The sequence below is a fragment of the Pinus tabuliformis genome, chromosome X (genome assembly GCF_031772625.1).
Source record: "Pinus tabuliformis cultivar Carrire ecotype Pingquan chromosome X, CPIR1, whole genome shotgun sequence".
Lineage (NCBI taxonomy): Eukaryota > Viridiplantae > Streptophyta > Pinopsida > Pinales > Pinaceae > Pinus > Pinus tabuliformis.
Genome location: NC_142308.1, coordinates 57,491,092 through 57,512,762, shown reverse-complemented (window position 1 = coordinate 57,512,762; position 21,671 = coordinate 57,491,092). Strand labels below are relative to the sequence as shown.

The window sequence follows — 21,671 nt, the reverse complement described above, 5'->3', positions numbered from 1 at the left end:
TAAACTTGAGAACCAGATGAGGCAGAGGATTGTGGTTTGTCTACAACCTAATTCTGCTAAGATGGAAATGGATCTTTCAAAATAGTCAGATTCCCTTTCAATAAATGATTAACTTTGGCGCGTCAGGGACAATCCTTGGTATAATGGTCTTCCTCACAAATGGGGCAAGGATATTTCGGCTTTCTTTTGGAGGCATCATCAATAGATGACTTGGGAGGATCCTATTTCAGGGTATCAAATATTTCTTTGCATTTACCCTTCTTCTTATCTTTTGAGGCTTTATCTATCCTGGTAGACTGGACGCCATTGACCTCAAAGGTTTTACCAAGATTCGATGGATTTTTTGAAGGATGACTAGAACTAGTATCTGCAACAGATTTTTGCTTCGAATTTTGGTGGAAGTTTGAGACACTGATCCAATTATACCATCAGTAGGTGGTACATCAGGTGACTTTGAAGATGTCGGATCCAAATATGGTCTCGAAGCATCAGGCAACATTTCATATAGCGTGCCAAATTGGGAATAGACTAAGTCCAAATATTGGGCATGGGAAATATCTTAGTCCTTGGTAACACAACCACCCATTGGTATATCTTTAGCAATTTATTTTACGAATGATTTGGTGAACCATTCAGTTAACAACTCATCAGGAATTTCAAATTTGATGAGGTGATACCGACTTCTCCATTCATCGATGTGATTGAAAATATGGGTCGTGGTATCTTGCTTAAGAGAGGTAAGCAAATGAGTACCAGTTTCATACTGAACCGAAAACTGGAAGTGGGTGAGGAAGGTCATAGCCAAAGAATTAAAGTTTGCATAGGTACCTCGAGGCAACTCGATATACCACTTTGTGGAAACACTTGTCAAGGTTTGCTGAAAGAGGCAGAGATGAATAGAATCGTCAATGTAAGAATTGGAAGAACACCATAAGTGATATGTCATCACATGGGCTTGAGGGTCCTCTTTAGGTTTTCCTTCGAACTTGGGGCAATCACTCGGAATTTTAGTAGGAACTAGAGGCCAGTAAGGTGAATGAAGAATGGGATCATTAGTAAGCCTCGAGACATCGAGTAGTTCCAACGTAGCTAAAAATGGCAATTGCAGATTAAAAGGCATATAAGGCCTTTGAGGAGGCCCAGCCTGTGGGTTCCAACCTTGTTGGTAAGGATTCTTCCCCCAAAGTGAAGGATTTTGACCATAGGGGATTTTATTTTTCCCCCATTGAGGGGTACCTTGACCATAAGGTGGATTCTGTCTAGGGTAGGGTTGATATTGACCTACCATAGGCCGTTGATAACCATAACGAGGATAACCATTACATGCGACATATGGATTGTAAGGTTGTTTCACCTGCTGACCTTGGATATGAAGTGATTGGCCTTGTTGCTGTAGGGGTTGACCTTGTATCTGCAAGTTTTGACCTTGTTGGTATATCGGTTGTGCTTGATGTTGCAAGGGTTGACCTTGTTACTAGAAAGGTTGGTTGGGTTGTTGAACAAACTGCGTTTGTTGTTGCAAAGGCTGTTGATACTGCTGCAAAGGTTGCCCATATTGTTGTAACAGTTGTTGGATAGTTCCTTGAGGGATTCCGTGTGGGTATTGGTAAGTTCCAAATGGGATTTGACCATATGCACCGGGAATAGCATATTGACTAGGTTGCACATGGGGACCTGTTTGTGGAATATAGGGTGGATTTTGTAGTCCTTGTGAACCATATGGAACATAAGACTCTTGGAGTGGTATCTAGGTCGTGTAAGGCTGTTGATACTGGATATTACTTGCCCTGGATGAACCAACGGGATAAGGAATATGTTGACGGTGCTGAAACCGCCAACATCAGGGGATCTCCCTGGTATGAAGTCCCAACTAGACCTCACATAGTTTAGTGTAGGAGTATTTTCTGATATGATGGCTGGGTTGCCATTATCACTAACCCTGAGTGCGAGGCATTGGAGCCACTACTTACTCCTCAAAGAAAATATTATAGACTCTCTTGGCTATGTGGGAGCAGCTGAGGTGAAAAGTCCTTTGCATGTACAAGTGAGGGGGTATTTATAGCCAAGGGTGAAACTAACCCTTGTGGTTGTTTGACTACCCTCATGACCATTTGGCTTCCATGAATTTTCAACTTACATGACTCTTTGTTCAACAAGTGAGTCTCTTGGACTTCCATGTTACATCACATTGATTGATGACATAGCCCACAGTGGAGATGTGGGTGACATGACTCATGAAATGACATGACATGACTTGACATGACAGTGCTGGTACATTCGTGTTGCTGCTGGAGTGCATGCCAAGCTACAGTGTTGTTGGGTGATGGATGTCTTCATGGTTTATCATAGCTTCACCTCCGCATGGCGTAGTGTGCGGAGTCTTCGATGGTCCTTGGTTCGCTTGATGAAGCTTTAGCATGTTGGTCCTTACTTGCATGCTGGAAGGCTTGACAGGCTCATCTGTTCACAAAGGTGCATGTTCGTCACATTTGTCTACTTCACATGCTTCGTTCATTCGTCCGTCAGTGAACCTGTCCTTCTACATGTTCTCCCTTCGGTCATCCCATTCGTCGTCTTTCCATGTTTGTTGGTGTACCTGTACCTGCAGTCACTCATGAAGAGACGACATCAAATCCAAAACCTCCTAGTCTACCATGGCACATGATCATTTCAGATGCAGGTGACCAGTAGAGGTAGCAAGGTTGTGAAGCGGTATGATGGCTTCGGGCACTGCTGATTAAAACTATGCAAGAGTCATTAAGTGATGGAGATGGGCAATCTGAGTCAATAGTGATTGCTTGTGAGATCTAGCTCAACTGGGAGGAAAAATTGCACAAATTTTGGGAGTGACAGTCCGGGCTGTAGAATGGCAAAGCAGGCATGCTCTGCACATTTTTCAGTATGAATGGGCAGCGGCAGCTGGACTATTAGTTCTGCTACATATTGCTGATATTTAAGGAGCACGAGTGGGCTCGGTCCTTGGTTTTGCTCAAAGGAGGCCCATACCGGTCGCTCTCAGCTTCCTCTTCACCCCATCCATCCTCTTTTCACCTCCATTTCCCAAGAATTGCTGTTAAAAATCATATAAAAACCTTTACTCTTAAGCCCCAAGCGCTAAGCTTAAAACCCCATAACACCGCCTCCACATGACCCTACGCCTTCACAAACCATTTACCCGCCATCACAGTCGTCGATTGCCACACCCGATGAAAAACCTGCTTAGTTTATTCCCCACCGTCCGATCATCTTAGTCGCGATCGGACAATGTTCGCTCTTCCTGTGCCCGCAAAGTGACAGCCCATTAATGCGTGATAGAGGGCGATTTCCACTACCATGCATCACCCTCTGAATGGTATCGCACGCCCTTGTACCTTTACCACCCATCGTCTGAAAGTGGTGCAATCGATACCGCCTTTCCCACCTGTTAAATCCCATGTGCCTCCTCCATCTGATGACAGTTGGATCTACCCACCCAAGATCCAACAGCTCACGATCGCCTTGCTCCTGCTTCCTCCCGCTGAGCCATATCCGCCATCCATCTGCTCAATCCGATGGCCAATCTTTTTCCTCCATCTAGTTCGCCCACCTGCTACGTAGTCCATGCCCCTTAACTGCTCTGCGCACCCGAGGGACTAAGAGAACCAGTTTTTGGTACTGTTTGCATTTGTTCCTCAACGACTGCATTTAACAAACAGTATGGCCAAGTAGGAAAAAGATGGAGCCCGAGCAGGTGAGTGCATTTAAAACTTATGGGGTTTCGTTCTACACAGCACTCCACCTGCCCGAAAAGGACAACAAAGCACCTAAGAAGATCGGATTTGTTCATTGAAACAAGAAAATTGCACCAAAGACTCCATCAGATAGTTAAAGCGGTTGGTGATCAATTATGACCTCCCCATACTTAGAATGGTCGAGTGCCTTTGTATTCAAACTCTATATATGCCTAGAAAGAAGATGTAATAAGGGTTGATGGTAGTTGTTTGGATGTAAGGTTCAACTTCTAGAGACTATAACTACCTTGATACTTGCAGCGTCTCATCTTCATTTTTAGTTAATACAAGCTTCTTTTGTTGTTAATTGCTCACTTTCCATTTCTATTATGTTCTAGGCTGTGCTTGATATGCAGTTTTCCTGAACTCTTGATGTTTAGCATTAGAGGAGCTGTCATCCTACCTCTGTGTCTAAATCTTGCATGTATCAGTGAATGTGTCATTCAAGTTTCTTTTCACTTAGTGACAGAGAGCTGTCATCCTATCTGAACACTAAGGAATTAGATTTGCAGACCTCTTTACTGGTTATAGCCGGCCATCACAAGGTCTTGTGCATCTGTTGGTGTGGTTAGTATTCTCCATATTCACCCAAATCTCTGAACTGTGAGTAATTGGCAGTCTAAAGCCTTGTAGTCTCGGGGTGTTCACGTATGTCTAGAGTTAAGCATAGTAGAAGTGGTTATCTGGCTTGAACAAGCATCATTCCTTCCATTCATCCATTTCCAACATTAAGTTGAGTTTGTAATGTTCCTGAGCATCTTCGAGCTACAACCTAGGAGAGGTTCTTGGGGTGATAACATTAATTGGCGCCATTGCCGAGGAGAGGAGATTGAAGCTCAGCTTCCCTAGGAGAATGAAATAGTTCTAGCTTTGATGATAGACAAAGTCTGGACACATTTCTGGTTGTAATCATCTATCTGGCCACTCTACTGGAGAACCAACCTAGTGGCGACTCACATTTCAGTTTTGGCTCCGTTTGTGAGGCATACCCGGAGAAATCCTCAGAAATCACCAGTTGACCTAGTGCCTAACCCTGAGAAGATTGCTTAGCACAGGAAGACATCACAGAAAGGAGCATCAGGATCAGGTAAGCCCAAGAAATCTTATGCATCTCTGAAAAAACATATTATCGTTGAGGATACACAGTTTGAAGATTTAGAGCCTAGCATTGTTAGTGAAGAAATATCCTTAGAGATTCATAAGTCTCCTTGTTCAGTCAGTTCCCCTTTGGATCTCAGTCCAAAGAAAGCCTCCCATACAGTCCAGCATATTCCTTTATGTCTGTCATCTATTTCAATACTTCCTACCATTCAAGTTGCCAGTATCGTTCCACCTATCCCAGTCATGGCAGGTCAGCAAGCTCCCATGAAGATGAAAAGAATCATAGCTGCTAGGTATGGACCCCTGGTCTTGCCTGTTCCTTTGAATTCCATGCCTGTAGGAGAATATCAGAAGTATATGCCCAAGTTCACTGGCACGGAGGGAGTAACAGCTGAAGAGCACCTTGAGTCTTTTTATAGTTACGCTGATAACTTAGATATCAGTGAGGACAATGTGTGGATGAGAGTATTTGTCCAGAGCCTTGATGGAGAGGCTAGAAAGTGGTTCAGAGAATTTCCCCATAGGTTAATAGTGGACATTGAAGCATTAGATGATGCATTCCTGAAGCAGTGGGGGGATAAGAAAGATTTGCTCTATTACCATACAGAGTTTGGATTAAAGAGGGAAAATCGGGAATCATTACCTGATTTTAATAAAAGATTTAACCATATGTATAGTAAGATACTAGTTGAAATAATGCCTACCCCCACCTCTGCCAAACTTACTTATGCCAATGCTTTTGACTCTGATTTTTGCCTGCTTTTGAGAGAAAGAAGATGTGCCACTCTAGCTGACATGCAGGATGCAGCTCTAGAGCTAGAAAGTCATGCTGATAGAGGAGGCAGAGAGGTGAGGCTTCTTCTTCCTTTGATTCATATTCAGAACCCAAATTAGATAAGATGACTAAAATGATAGAGTCATTGGCTGCTGAGATATCTAAGATGAAAGTGGAGCAGAGTTCTGGAAAAGCAAGGCTTCCAAACACATTTGCTCCAAGAAATTCAAATCCATTCAGAAGAGCAAATGAACAATTGGAAATCATTCAAAGGGGTAAAGAAGAAAATGAAGAACAAAGATTGAAGGCTCCCTTCCAAAACGCAGTCATGGAGGAGGAGCAAGTTGAAGATGAGGATGAAATTCATTGCATGGAAGACAAAGGCAGTGCTGCCTTTTTGACATTGGCCGCATATGAAGAATCATTGCTACAAGACCAAAGCAGTCAAGAGTGGGACAGAGAGGTTGTTCTACAGACGGGTGAATAGCAAAGATACAATCTAAGGTCAAAAGCAAACAATGTCAAGGAGAACCTTGCCCAAAGAACTGTTGTCCCAACAGAGCAATAGAATATCAAACGGAAAAGACCAGCAGCTGATCCAGTAATCCTCAAAGCACCAGCTCAGGAGGTAAGAGGTCCTGACAAGTCCCCTTCCCCTTTCATCTTTGAATCAAAAGTCCGGAAGTTAAAAATATCCATGCCTTTGATAGAACTTGCAAAGAGTGAAGTTTTTAGAAAGCCTATCCTTGATGCCCTTGAGCTAAAAGCCTTACAAAACCCCACTAACTACGTCAATTTGCAAGATGATAAGCCTGCAGTTGTGCTTAGCCCCATGATCAAACCTGCTGATAATAATTCCCCATAATTTTATGTCTCCTTGAACATTCATGACAAAATCCACCACAATTGCCTGTTAGACACAGGGGCCAGCCACAATTTGATGCCTAAAGCTGTCATGGAAGAGTTAGGCCTTGATATCACTAGACCATATCATGACTTATTCTCATTTGATTCAAGAAAGGTAAAATGCCTAGGATTAATCAAAGACCTAGCCATTACCCTCACTCAGTTGCCCATGAAGAGCATGATTATGGATATTGTGGTAGCAGATGTCCCTCCCAAGTTTGGCATGTTGCTGTCTAGAGGGTGGATTAAGAGACTAGGCGGGACATTACAGAACGACTTATCTTATGCCACTGTCCTAGTATTTGGAGGGGAAAGCATGAGATTGTACAGAGAAGCACAGTTGGCCTACATCATTAGTGATGAGAAGAACCCTTCTAATCATCCCATATATGTTGTGGACACTGACTTTGGAGCTTGTATTCTCCAAATTGAAGAATCCCAGAAGGCCTCAATCTAGATCAAGAAACAAGTGAATCAGGCCGAGGTAGAGCAAGGAAGTCAGGTTTGGGAGATGTTCTTTGATGGAGCATGTTCTAGGGAGACTACAGGAGCAGGGGTGGTGCTGATATCTCCAGAACAAGAAAGCACACATCTGTCTTTTAAGCTAGCCTTTCAAGTTACTAACAATATAGCAGAGTATGAGGCTATGATATTGGGTCTCAATGCTGCTAAAGATAGAGGAATCAGGAGCATAAAGGTGTTTGGAGATGTTGATCTTATCATTTAGCAAGTGAATAAAACATTTCAAGCAAAGCACCCAAGGCTGAAAGCATACAGAGATGAGGTATGGAGACTTAAAGATTCTTTTGATAATTTTTGTATTTCATATATCCCTAGAGTAAAAAATCAGCTTGCCGATTCCCTTGTTGCATCTGCTAGCATGTTTATCCTTCCCATGGCTCCCAGACTAGTTCATGAGGTTCATATGAAATATAGACCATCCTTGCCTGATAATGTCCAGCATTGGAAAGTTTTTGAAGATGATGATGTAGTGAATAGGTTTCTGCAAGTCATTGATGAATTTTCTGAAATGCATATTGACCAAGAAAATGAAGCCTTGGAAGAAAATCCCCAGTCCCAGCTTAGAAACAGAATTGGTAAAGATATAATTGTCCAACTACCCAGCAATCATATACCTAAGGGTATGGTTCCATTAGAAAAGTTGTTTGACCAAAATGGTGTGCATTATAAGGCTGCCCAAAAGGAAGACCAATCTATAGTCTGTAAGCATAATATAGGTAGTCCGGGATGACCAAGATATATAAATCTGTCCACCCATCTATCTGCTTCCCAGAGTGCTAAATATTGCAATTTAATGAAGCAATTTGCTGATATCTTTTCCAAGGAATATAGTGACCTGAAAACATATGACAAAAAGATCATCCAGCATAAAATTCCTTTAGAGAAAGACACCATCCCTTTCAAGCAGAAGCTGAGACCAATAAATCCGTTGCTCCTTCCTCTAATTGAAAAAGAAATCAAGAAGTTACTAGCTACCAAAATCATAGTCCCTCTCAGATATTCAAAATGGGTAGCCAATTTGGTAGTGGTGAGGAAGAAAAGTGGAGAAATCAGGCTCTGCGTTGATTTCAGAAACTTAAACAAATGTTCTAAAAAAGACAATTATCCTTTACCCAAGATGGAACATTTGCTGCAGAAGATCTCAGGCGCCAAAGGAATGTCTTTCCTAGATGGATTTTCAGGGTATAATCAGGTTGTTGTACATCCAGATGACCGAGAAAAGACTGCATTCACCACTCCTTGGGGCACTTTTATGTATTCCAAGATGCCTTTTGGGTTGATGAATGCTAGAGCCACCTTTCAGAGAGCTATGGATATAGAATTTGTGGGAGAGAAGGATAAGTTTGTCCTTGTCTACCTTGATGATATAACAATGTATTCCAGCAGCTATCAAGACCATTTACAACATTTGAATAAAGTGTTCCTGAAGTGTACAAGGTTTTGGATTTCAATCAATCCTAAAAAGTCACAGTTTTCTTTAGAAGAGGGCAAGCTGTTAGGACATATTGTTTCTGCTACAGGTGTCCGAATTGACCCAGAAAGGGTAAGAGCAATACAGACCTTGTCTATCTGGCACAGATGGATTTATGCCACAGACTTATTATATAGTACCTTGTATTAACGAGTAGGTGTTACTTATTAGATAAAACCAAGTGGATAGTGCAATAGAACCTAGTCAATTTTAGGTATGTGAAATTACAAGTTACTCTTTGCAATAGGTGGAATTCTGTAATATCGGGCTCTACTCGCTCTAATAATTAATATTGAAAAAACCTAATCCGTCTAGAGGGTCGAATTATTGGATCAATAAGATCGAGAAATGAAAGGACAAACTGGATATTCATATTCTTTCTTACACCTAAACGTGAAATTCACAAAACTTTGGCTATGTCTGTGGAGAGTTTTCTTCCGGTCCAGTCTCTGGACCGATAGCTACTGGTAAAAAGATAATGCCAGGTGATCCAATCGTATTGATTGAGAATTCATTCACCCTGTAAGAATATTACATTCGACAATTATATCTACTATACATATCCTATAGTAGATATAGGAGAATTGGTACGAATTGGGACAATTGATCTTTTGTATTCTGATCTCAAGGTTATGAAAAGAAAAATTTAGGTAATTTTCTCATGAAGATATGTATAAACCATATTTCATTCAGTCCTTCCATGCCTACTATAACTATAATTAGTTATTTCGGTTTCTTATTGGCTTCTATCATTTTCACCCTAGTCCTATTCATTAGTTCGAGCAAGAGACAACTTATTCAAAATGAAGGAAGGGGAAACCCTCTCAGTTCACTATTTCAATTTCAATAATTTTGTTTATTCCCTCTATATAAATTTCTGATCATTGAGATTCATAGCAAATTAAGGGTACTATCCAGTATAGCTATTATCCCTACTTATTCCGTTGAAGAGAAATTATTGAGGCTTTTCCATCCAGAATTGTGTTAGGTCTAATTCCTATAACTTTGGCCAGATTATTTGTAACTGCATATTCACAATACCGACGTGGTGATCAATTGGATATTTGATCCTGGAATAGCCTCCAATTTCATTGGCCTCCTACTTTTCCTGGGAGGTTAGATTCCATTGCTCGTTCCAGTTGGAATGAATTATCGATAATTTTGAGGGTTGGATTTGATAGGAACAGAATCACGCTCTGTAGGATTTGAACCTACGGCATCAGGTTTTGGAGACCTACGTTCTACCAAACTGAACTAAGAGCGCTTTCTTTAATATTCGGAGATGAAGGAAAAATACCTTTTGTTGATACTCTTAGAGCAAAACACTTTCGCATCTGATACGATTCAATTATTTGATGTTCCCGTCGAATCGATATCAAATGATCTTTCATTCCTTTCTTTCCATAGAAAAGAAGGGAAAGGTAGGGATGACAGGGTTTGAACCTACGACATTTTGTACCCGAAACAAACACGCTACCAAGCTGCGCTACATCCCTTCTAATCATTAGATAATGTTATTTTAATTTTATTTTATAGAATTCGAAATATGTTTCCCACATTTTTCCACCTTCATTTCTCTTCGGTCTCGTGAGTGAAAAGACTTAATACATGTAGGGTCTATTATCTAGAATATCACTATTCATTATGGTGATGAAACATCCTTTTCCTTTTCTATAAATAGGACCACAACCCGGATCACATTATATATATTCATCAGTTCCGAGTTTTCTCTAGGATTCATAACTATTGATACGGTTGAATCACTTACACATTATGATCAATAAGGAGAATTTACAATGCAAGATTTAAAGACCTATCTTTCCACAGCGCCTGTGTTAGCTATTTTATGCATCAATTTTTTAGCCGGCCTATTGATAGAAATCAATCGTTTTTTTCCAGATGCTCTTATTCTTTCCTTTTTTTAATTTTTTTCCTCCCCTTAAAGCCAAGGGAAAAAATATTGTGCTAGATTAACTTCTCCTACCTCTTGGAGAAATTAGTGCATTTAGCCCCAAAAAGGATCTAAGTTTAGGACTAGAAGGGGGTAGAATTCAAGTAGAAATATCGATCTAAAGATTCTTTCCACATTCAATTTTGTAAGTAAAACTGAAAACTCACTCCTGATCAATTTTTTTTTTACTTTCAAATGTTTCATCGTAGGATCTCCGGCTATCAACTTCTATCCCTTTTTCCCTTTTTATTTTTGAGGTCGAAAAGCAAAACCAATATTCAGAGTAAGTTTATGGCCAAGAGCGGAGATATAAGAGTAACAATTACTTTGGAGTGCACTAGTTGTACCCAAGATAGTGTTTATAAAAGATTCCCGGGGATTTCTAGATATACGACTCGGAAAAATCTACGCAATACACCTATTCGATTGGAATCAAATAAATTTTGTCCCTATTGTTACAAGCATACCATTCATGGAGAGATAAAAAAAAGAGATTAAACGTACTACTCCTACCCATGGATAGGAATAAATCACAGATATAAAAAGAAATGGTATTTCAACAAGATCTTTAATGGAACAATATTTTAAAAAGATTTGGAATAAATAGTATTCAAAAGGTTCATGAAACAAACTATGGATAAACCCAAGCAATCTTTTCATAGACATTTGAAACCAATTCGCAGACGTTTGAAACCAATTCATAGATATTTGAAACCAATTCGTAGACATTTGTCACCTATTAGGTCGGGAGATCGGATCGATTATAAAAATATGAGCCTAATTAGTCGATTTATTAGTGAGCAAGGAAAAATATTATCCGGCCGAGTGAATAGATTAACTTCAAAACAACAACGTCTAATGACTAACGCTATTAAACGAGCTCGTATTCTATCTTTGTTACCTTTTCTTTATAATGAAAACTAATTTGATCCATGGGAAATAAGCCTACTCCTTAATCAAATCGGAGCTGTAATATCTATTCGATAAAGATGCAAATCTTGACTCTCTTGTTGAAAAAGTCAACAGGATTTCATTTTTGGAAAAGAATTGGATTGAATTCTTTTCGTTCATTTCCAATCCAATATGAAAAAACTTTTCAATATTTCGACCTTCCCGGAGGGAATTCTCCGGGAGAATCTATTCTATCCATTCCATCTTTGCCTATTTATTTCATCTATACCTAACCTATTTCATCATACGATAAGTTGTTAAAGATGGTGGAAAAGCAATTACTATCTAATACAACTATTTGTGCAAGTGTCTTACGATTTGGAAGCAACTGCCTCTTGTACAAATATTGGACGAATCTATTATAAGAAACCCCATTGGCACGAGCTGCTGCATTGATCCGAGTAATCCACAAATGACGAAGATCTCTCTTGCGTTTACCTCTATCTTGGTGGGTGGAAACTAAGGCTCTAGCTTTCCATTGGTTAGCAGTTCGAAAAAGTTTCGAATGAGCCCCTCGAGAGCCTGATACAAATGCAAGAATTTTTTTCCGACGTTTTCGAGCTATATATCCACATTTTACTCTGGTCATTGAAGTTTAATCTCATGAATCGTTAATATTTTTCTCGGTTAGTCATTTGTTTTGTTTGGTCCATTGAGAATAACACTGATTCTTCTTATTTAGAAAATAAAAGTTCCAATGGCTTTTGCTACTGCAACCTTCCCAACCATAATTCCCTTTGGATAGGCATCTTCCTGGTAGGCAAGGACTAGGACCTTGTACTAAGAATGAGAAAAAATCATGGGTTTCATCGTTTCTATGGTTCTTTCTCCAACGGTAAGGTCCTCTCTACACGCCGGAGCCTTTTATTCATTTCCGAAATATGAGATGAGTATGTTATCGGTAACTTGTACGGTTTACCATCTCTAGCTCTCCTCTTGAATCATTAAGTAATAAATACTCTCATTACAAGATCTATTAATACAGTAACGACATGTAATTCTAGGGTTGGCCAGGTAGCTGACCCTGTTGTTCCGTTCTCGCAGCAATATGAGCATAAATTTTATGCTTCTTCAATTTGCATGATTTCCCCACTCAATGGATTGATGACCATTCGCTACCAATGAGGAATTGCTTTTCATCCCACATCAAGGTGATTGGATTTGCACCAATGGAAACCATAAATTTCATCCCCGGTAAGGTTAGATGATGGATATTTACTTGATTACAGCGGAAAAATTCTTCTGTTATTCCGTTGTAAGAATTTCCCAGTCTGTTTAAGTTTCTGATCCAAACGAGTTGCACATACACCCTAGCACATACTCCTCTATGCTGAGGACATCCTCGAAGAGCAGGAGATTTTTTTCTATTCTCTATTGGCTGTCTTGCATTTCTAATAAGTTGTTGAATAGTGGGCATTCTAGCTGTATTGTATGCGAAATCAACTGGTTCGTATTGATCCTAACCATACCATATCAGGTGATTATGAATTGAATCACTTCCCCCCCCTTTTTTTTGAAAAGGAACAAAGAGATCACAGTTTACAGTTCATTATAAAAATAAATTACAAAGATGATCTTCCACTATGAGATCAACCTTCCGCTACGACATCAACAATGCCATAAGATTGGGCTTTTGTTGCTGACATAAAAAAATCTCTGTTCAGGTCCCATTGAATTACCTCTCCGGGTTGGTCCATTCTTTCTATATAACATCTGGTTATGTAATCGCGAAGCATCGTTACGTGTTTCGATTCGTTATGAAAATCTGCAGTCGATCCGTCATAATAGGAACTAGCAGGTTGGTGGATCATAACCCTAGCGTGAGGTAATGCTATACGTTTAGGCATTTCTCCCCCGATTAGGATGAAAGATCCCATTGAAGCAGCTACCCCCATGCATATTGTATGTACATTTGGTACTATTGCTTGCATCATATCGAAAAGACCTACCCCTAGTAATACTGATCCACCGGGACAGTTGATAAATGAGAAAATATCTTTATTTGAATCTTCTGCACTCAAATATACCATGAGACCCATGAGTTGATTTGCAATCTTGTGATTGATATCCTGAGCCAAAAAAAGTAATCTCTCTTGATAAAGTCGGTTGTATAAGTCGACCCAAGTTGCATCTTCATCTCCAGGGGCTCAGAAAGGCACTTTTGGAACACCAACGGGCATTTGTTTTAATGGAAAGAAGTGAAACACTATACTCTAATATGGGAACGTAAAGTATATGAAGTTGTGTAACATATGAACTCTGGATGGATGGTATAGGGAAAGTTTTGAACCTATCTAGAAATAGAGCTTTAGATGGATCAAAGATCCATGTAAAATATCCTTCCATTATTCGAGTTGATAATGTAACGAATCACACTTTTACCGCTAAACTATACCCGCCACGATCCGATTGTAACATACGGATCGATCTTTTGTCCAACCAACCCATTTAGATTTTTTTGAGTCTTTTCCAGATAACTTCGATCAGATAACGATAAACCCCATTCACTATTAAAATTATTAAAATTATCAAGCATGAAACATTTTGTATAATTTGAGTCCATAAAGTCTTTTTTATCGGAACTGGGCCAATTGATCACAAATAGAGATTCCATAAATTGCTTTAGAGTTGTTTTAGTTGCAATAATTAATTTCTGAAGGGACTCCATTTTATCGATAGGCAAGTTTATTGAAAAAAAAACTTGAGAAAACCAAGAATTCTGGTCATACTATTGACAACTTCCCGATCACTTTCATATTATAAAGAATAGATTGGTGGCCCCTATCGTCTAGTGGATCAGGACATCTCTCTTTCAAGGAGGCAACGAGGATTCAACTTCCCCTGGGGGTACCATGATCCATTCGTTAGGTATCCTAAATAATTTTCAATTACTGTCTTGTTCCTGGGTCGATGCTCGAGTGGTTAATGAGGACTGACTGTAAATCTGTTGGCAATATGCCTACGCTGGTTCAAATCCAGCTCGACCCAACCAATATCATCAATACCAATCTATCGGTATGGTTATATTCATGCTAATCATGAATGAAAAGATAATTGGTTATTGAACCCCGACATCGATATATATTCATATCGTAGATGCCCAATTCCGTATGAATCGATACATTTCAAAAATTAAAGAGAAGGATAAGATATTTAATCGACCTAGCACTCGCATAATCTATATGACCTATCTAGCACCTATCATGAAATAAATATTATCCAATAGTAGGTGAACTGTACTGTATTTCTATAGATCAGGGGACAAGGCTTGGGTGTTTCAAGTAGCTGTAAAATGCACGCAAATGGCCTTTCAGACTGGATTCCACGTCTGATTCATGCATCTGGAAAACTACTGCAACATAGATAAGATATTTCAGTCTTTCCGCTAATGGAATCAGGAATTTCCCTACTGGAATGTGAGGCATTTCTTCATGCCATGAATTCCTTCCCCTCCCTGACCTGGATGGCTCAAAGTGTATGGCGATGTTCCAGAACAGGTGCATAGTCAATAATGCATTGTAATGTAATCCAATCGAGGTAGAAACATGTGTTCTGTAGCGTTAAGTGAACATCTATCTACAGGTAGGACCTGCTATTTTGTGTCGGTAAGTGCATGTAGGAACGTGTTTTGTTTCATGGCAGTAAGGGGATCATCATCGCGTAGGTTAGGTAATCGGGCTCAAGGAATCGGGCTCAACTAGGGACTAGGTAGGAATCGGTCCCAATAAGTCAATCGGGCAATAAGAATCGGTCCCAACAAATAGGCTCACCGAGGAATTGGGCTGAACAGTTGAATTGGTAACGACTAGGTAATTGTTCTAAATAAGGTAATTGGTTTCGAGAAGGTAATCAGTCAAACCGGGGCAATCGGTCCCAACAAGTGAATTGGGAGCAAGAAGTGAGTCGGTAACGGTAATCGGGCTAAACAAGGGCATTGATATCCACAAGGGGAATGGGTGCACCTCACCACTGGGACTCCATCCCCCACCCAGCCACTTTCCTCCCAGACATACTCCCTTACCATCGTGAAAGAACCAACCTGACCAGCATGTCTGATTGATCGGCTATTACAGGCAAGTAATCTCGGCAATCATCTGTTGGCCCACCCATTTCAAATCCCTATTCCGTTGGCTCACCCCTCTCGAATACATCCGTCGTCTGCCTTAACCAGGGGGGCGGTATAAAGTATATAAAAGCAAGCAATCGACATCGACATCAAAATACATTTCCACATCCAAAGAGATACTTGAGGGTTAGTTGCCTGACTGGCTGGAGAAATGAAGATCATTTGAAACAATCCAGCATTTCTATTAGAAGACTCTATAGTGCCAAAATTTCAAAAAGTGCCAAAATTTCAAGTCGGCTCATACCTATGATAAATCACTATAGGCCCTTTGAACGATCTTTTACCCTATTCGTGTGATATCAGTTCCCTAGAAAAGAACTAATATAGACGATTTATAGGAATTATCTTGTCCAGATCTCAATAGATGAATCAATCCAAACCTCAGATTTCAATTAGACCCCAATGATTTTATCAAATCCCCAAAAGGTTCTCTAGGTAATAACCTTTTCATTTTCAATCATTCGACAAAATATGCTAACTAAGAGAAATCAGATACTATATCATTCTTTGGTCATAATCAGCATAATTATGAGAGGGGATAGATCCTTCGATTTATTATAGGAAATACCTCTTTCAATTTCTTTATTGGAAGTTTGGTGACGAGAAAATGATAGGTACAAACCATAGTTCAGATCTTCCAGAACATATCTATGATAGACCTCGTGCTCTAGAGATTCAATATTCTAGAAATGAAATATCCAACGAGGTAGGACCATCTTGATGAAGATAACAGATCGGTCTTCTATATTATAAATATGCATCGATTTCAACAAGTCGCACACCCATATTCCAAAAATCCTTAGAGAAAAGTAATTACACGATCAAACTATTGGAACAAGATAAGCTAAAAACTCAAAGCCACTATTTGGTCTGGGTTTGAATCCCTCAGTTCTTTTTTTTTCTTCAAGAGCTCACCAGGTGAATTTTGGAGTTCCTCAGCCCCAACTAACCAGAATCCCATCCAATAAAACAGAAGAATTATAAATCTCCAAGATAATAGATAGGAATACTGCAAATAGAGCCATTGCAAAACCCATAAGAGGAGTAGTTCCCCATCCATGCGCTACTTTACCATATTCTGAATTAAGCAGTTTTAAGGTCGTTCCTACAAGGGTTTCTTTTGGCGTGGTTTTGGAAGTATCATCAATGGTCAGTGTAGCCATAGAAACTATTGTATTGGTTGAGATCTGTTAACTTTGTTATTATATGGTAAACATACCATGATATTGGGATCACCTAATAATGGAAACTGCAACCTTAGTCACCATCTCCATATCTTGTTTACTTGTAAGCTTTACTGGTTATGCCCTATACACCGCCTTTGGGAAACCCTCTAAACAACTTAGGGATCCTTTTGAGGATCACGAGGACTAATTGAAAGAATGACCTTCCCTATAGGGAAGGTCATTCTTTATTTGATGGGAGAGAAAGAATGACGATTTGGAGAAGAAAAATTATTTTGCCCCTTTAGTCGGAAGTTTGGGTGGTTCTCGGAAGAAAATAGCGAAAAAGATTATCCCTAGGGTCGATACCAACAAGAATGTATAAACCAATGATTCCATAGATTTGATTTGATCATAATTTACAATTATGGAGATAGCTTTCGTACTAATATTTATTAGAGAAGAGATAGGAGCAATATCATACCACTTGTCTTTTAGTAGTTGGATCTCCCAGTTTTTGGAATGCTCCAAATTCTACTCGAGCATCTAGATCCAAGTCGATACCAGCAAAAACATCTCTGAATAAGGTCCTAGCACCATGCCAAATGTGTCCAGAAAAGAAAAGGAGAGCAAATGTAGCATGTCCAAAAGTAAACCAACCCCTTGGACTACTACAAAAAACACCATCAAATTTTAGAGTAGCACGATCTAATTCAAAAATTTCACCTAATTGAGCACGTCTAGCGTATTTTTTAACTATAGCAGGATCACCAAAACTGACCCTGTCAAGTCCACCACCATAGAACTCAACAGTTACACCTACTTGTTCAACACTATACTTTGATTCTGCCCTCCTAAAAGGAACATCGGCTTTCACAATTCCTTCTTTGTCCACCAGAACTACTGGAAATGTTTCGAAAAAGGTAGGCATACGATGTACAAAAAGCTCATTTCCCTCCTTATCTTTGAAGATAGGGTGTCCTAACCAACCAACAACTATTCCATCTCCATTGTCCATTGCACCTGCTCTGAATAACCCCCCCTTAGCTGGATTATTACCAATGTAATCATAAAAAGTGAGATTCTCTGGAATTTTGGACCAAGCTTCTGATAGGCTTAAATTTTCGGCCAGACCGGCACAAACCCGTCGATCTATTTCTTGTTGGAAGTATCCCTGATCCCACTGGTAACAAGTGGGACCAAATAATTCGACCGGAGTAGTTGCGGAGCCATACCACATGGTCCCAACAACAATGAAAGCTACAAAAAACACAGCAGCAATACTACTGGATAGGACCGTTTCAATATTCCCCATGCGTAATCCTACGTATAAACGTTGGGGAGGACGAACACTAAGATGGAATAGACCTGCTAATATACCCAAAATACCCGCTGCTATATGATGAGAAGCTATTCCTCCTGGAACAAAAGGATCAAAACCTTCATCTCCCTATGCTGGATCCACTGGTTGTATTTTTCCAGTTAGTCCATAAGGATCAGACACCCATATCCCAGGACCATACAAACCCGTTACATGAAATGCTCCAAATCCAAAACAAGATACTCCTGAGAGGAATAAATGAATTCCAAATCCTTTTGGCAAATCTAAACAATGTTTTCCCGTACGTTCATCACAGAATATGTCCAGATCCCAATATACCCAATGCCAGATAGCTGCCAAAAAGCACAGGCCAGAAAACATGATATGTGCCCCGGCCACACCTTCATAACTCCAAATACCGGGATTAATTACAGTTTCTCCGGTGATGTTCCATCCACTCCATGAATCCTTTATTCCCAAACGAGTCATAAAAGGTATAACGAACATACCTTGTCTCCATATTGGATCAAGAACAGGATCGGATGGATCAAAAACTTCTAATTTGTACAGAGTCATTGAACCAGCCCAACCAGTAACTAGAGCTGTATTCATTATATGTACATAAATTAACCGTCCAGGATCATTCAATACGACGGTATGAATGCGATACCAAGGCAAACCCATGCAAACACCCCTTTATCGGAAAAAGTAGACACTATGTAACTTTCTCACATTGGATTGGAAGAGATCATGTTATCGAGCTAGACCCAGATCATCTCGAAAGTGAACATCTATTCACTTGGACATTGCTAATGATGGAACAGGTTTGAAACAATTTTGTTCATAAATAATAGCAGGGAGAGGCAAAGATATTTTATAGTTTGTATGTACCAATACACAATGTAGGGATTGGTCCCATTTATATTGATAAAAAAAGAGGAAAGAAACGAAATATTCTAATCCTTCCATTCGTTCATGAACGATACCTTTGCAATTTATGGACTAAGTCAGATATAATTTTTGATGAAAAAATATCATTTTTCTACTAAAGAGTGGAGCTATTACTGTTCCATAAACAGTAATACTTTACTGCGGGAAAAAATAAAATACTGAGTTCAAATGCTCAGTCAAAATGATAACTTTATCATTTTGTGCTATGCAATGAAAAAGAAGGTCAAAATAGGAAGTCTCTAGGTTAATGGACCTTTTCCGTTCCATAGAAAGATTCGGGGTTATTCGTTTTTAGGATCAATAGTGGATGAACGGAGAGAGAGGGATTCGAACCCTCGGTACGGATGATCCGTACTACGGATTAGCAATCCGTTGCTTTGGTTCGCTCAGCCATCTCTCCAAGATGGAAGAGTTCATGTGTAACAAAATGAATGGTGGAGTAAAGGTGTATATCATAGTATGTACAGATTGTATTGGCAATATAATGAATATTGCCATTATTCAGTTGGATAAAGAACAATCCAGTCAATCGTATTGTTCATTTCGTTAAAAATAGTTCTGTATGACTGATTTTTTCTGCTTTTCTTGGCCTGGCTGATGGCCAGGCCAAGAAAATCAGAAAAAATCAGTCATACAATGCTTGACCTAATTTGATAGCTAGAATACCTGCTATAAAAGCAAGAAAAAAAGCTATCAAAAATTTAACCTCTATTACCATATCTTCATTCCCTCCCCAATTAGTTTGATTAAATGCGTTACATGGATTAGTCCATTTATTTCTCTCCAGTATCAAATTTTATTATCTAGATATTGAAGGGTTCTCTATCTATTTTATGTATTATTGTAAAGATATCAGTTGCTCAAGGCCATAGGTTCCTGATTGAAACTACACAATGGGTAGGAGTCCAAAGAAGACAAAATAGAAGAAAAGTGATTGATCCCGACAACATTTTATTCATACATTCAGTCGATGGAGGGTGAAAGAAAACCAAATGGATCTAGAAGTTATTGCGCAGCTCACTGTTCTAACTCTGATGGTTGTATCGGGCCCTTTAGTTATAGATAGATAAAGCTTTGGAGGGATTAGAGATCCATCCAAATATCCTTTAACTATTTAAGTTGATAATGTAACGAATAAAACCCACCTGTATCACTAAACTATACATGCCACAATCCCATTGACGGATATTCCGTCACTTCTTTCCTTCCACATTTGAATCCAAATTCCGGAATTCCTTAATTCTCTCTCTTCTATTTCCGAGAGAGAAGAAAGGATTCTATCCATTCTAGTTTTAGAAATTCTAGGTTGTTCTTTCTCTTTATCAAGGAATTTTTTTTTCTCAACTCCTCTAATCTTCTAATTGAATTCTTTCTAATTCATTTTAGAAAGATCTTCCTCTTCCAAGAAGAAAAAGAGCCATAAACTGGAATGGCTCCATATTCTTAGCTCTCAATCTTTGATGATCTCTTATAGTAATCACATCTTGAGGTTTGCAAGGGTAACTTGGTATATCTACCATATGGTCATTGACCCAGATATGTCCATGATTCACTAATTGTCTAGCTCCGGGAATGGTGGGAGCCATACCCAATCGAAAAAGAATATTATCCAAACGCATTTCAAGTAATTGCAATAGGACCTGACCCGTTGAGCCTTTGGCTCTTCTAGCAATATGAACATATTTAAGCAAATGCTCTCAGGCATAACTTGTCTCCATCCGCTTCGTATCAGCTCAGCCCAGAGTTTCCAGTATAGCGATCCTTACCCTATGAGCTACTATAATATATGTTCTCAACTTGATATCTATAAAGATAGATGGATCATCCATATCCAATTTGTTGTCCATCTACCATAGTAGACTCACTCATTCATATATGATGAGGGGGCCCTTTTAACTCAGTGGTAGAGTAATGCCATGGTAAGGCGTAAGTCATCGGTTCAAGTCTGATAAAGGGCTCATGTTTCCCACGAAGAAAGAGGGCTCGGGTGTCCATTTCTATTACATAGATACAAATATTTTCACTGAAATATGAAAATGACAACAAATCGGATTCGGATCCAGTCCGTTTTTTATCTTCTTTTATGAGGCGAACAACGGGAATTGAACCCGCGCGTGTTGGATTCACAATCCACTGCCTTGGTCCACTTGGCTACGTCTGCCCTGGAAAAACCAATTTATCTATCTACAGTCATTTCTTCCAAGAATAAAAAATGAGCTAGCGTTTGTTCTTATGTGGGTCGGTGACCTCTGATAGGGGATCAAAGCAAGATCGATGACTAATTGTCAACTCTGGCACAAGTTGTATGGCTTATTATCAAATATGTGATAAATATGAAGTATTTTGTATTTCTCCCAGAGAAATATCCCGATCCCATCTTCCCTCCATTCTTTTGAACGTGAAAGAAGAATCTTTCTTCTTTCGTATCGATCCTTTGTCTATTCACTCATGGGCGATAATTATTGTTTTTCCCTATTAGATTTTAGTTTTCAACTAACACAGTTTTGCAGATTGGTTCGGTAGATCCCATGTTATTCGAGTTGTAACGAATGGGCCATAACCATTAAAATGGTTCAGTGTAAATAGATCGAGATCTATCTCGATATTTATTGTATGTTTTATCTTGATACTAAGATCTTGTCCATCTGAACAACTCTGGGCAA

At 39.4% G+C, this 21,671-nt stretch overlaps 3 non-coding genes across 3 annotated transcripts; 1 reads left to right on the top strand and 2 right to left on the bottom strand.

Moving 5' to 3' along the window:
* Positions 1-9,735: 9,735 nt before the first annotated feature.
* Positions 9,736-9,809, bottom strand: TRNAW-CCA (transfer RNA tryptophan (anticodon CCA)). The gene has a single exon. It is a non-coding gene; the product is annotated as a tRNA-Trp (tRNA).
* A 158-nt stretch (positions 9,810-9,967) lies between these two features.
* TRNAP-CGG (transfer RNA proline (anticodon CGG)) lies at positions 9,968-10,041 on the bottom strand. Its single transcript has one exon. It is a non-coding gene; the product is annotated as a tRNA-Pro (tRNA).
* Positions 10,042-14,351: 4,310 nt separating this feature from the next.
* Positions 14,352-14,435, top strand: TRNAY-GUA (transfer RNA tyrosine (anticodon GUA)). Its single transcript has one exon. It is a non-coding gene; the product is annotated as a tRNA-Tyr (tRNA).
* Positions 14,436-21,671: the final 7,236 nt, after the last annotated feature.